Raw genomic sequence first — 358 nt, forward strand, 5'->3', positions numbered from 1 at the left:
ACCCAAAAATGTCCCCGGGTAGGCGGCTCCCACTCTGCTCCTCTCTCCCCCCTCTTTCCGATTTAAAAAGCCCTCTCCTTTCCCCGCATCTGAGACACCACGGGTGAGAAAAAAAAAAAAAAATATATAGATAGATAGATAAAAAATGCCAAGCTCTCGGGGTCTGCTATGTAAATGGCGTAAGTGAGATATACCGCTTCTTACCTTTTTATGTTTTTCCTCTCTCCCCCTCTGTGTATTTGTGTGCTGGGGTGTCACAAAGAGAGTCCCAGGTAGCCCAGAGCCCTCTCGGCTTGGTCTGAGTGCTGTGGCTCTCCCCCGCTCGCTCGCCGGGACCGGAGTGACTAGTGCCTGCCGG

At 52.0% G+C, this 358-nt stretch overlaps 1 protein-coding gene across 1 annotated transcript in view; it reads right to left on the reverse strand.

Annotated features, from left to right (window-relative positions):
• Positions 1–352, reverse strand: part of BASP1 (brain abundant, membrane attached signal protein 1) — a 53,291-nt gene extending 52,939 nt beyond the window's left edge. The window contains exon 1 of the mRNA XM_009883734.1: positions 205–352. The gene's annotated coding sequence lies outside the window, so the exon portion shown is untranslated. The remainder of the gene's footprint in view (positions 1–204) is intronic.
• Between the last annotated feature and the right edge of the window lie 6 nt (positions 353–358).

This window comes from Charadrius vociferus, unplaced genomic scaffold (genome assembly GCF_000708025.1).
Source record: "Charadrius vociferus isolate BGI_N301 unplaced genomic scaffold, ASM70802v2 scaffold103, whole genome shotgun sequence".
NCBI classification, from domain to species: Eukaryota; Metazoa; Chordata; class Aves; order Charadriiformes; family Charadriidae; genus Charadrius; species Charadrius vociferus.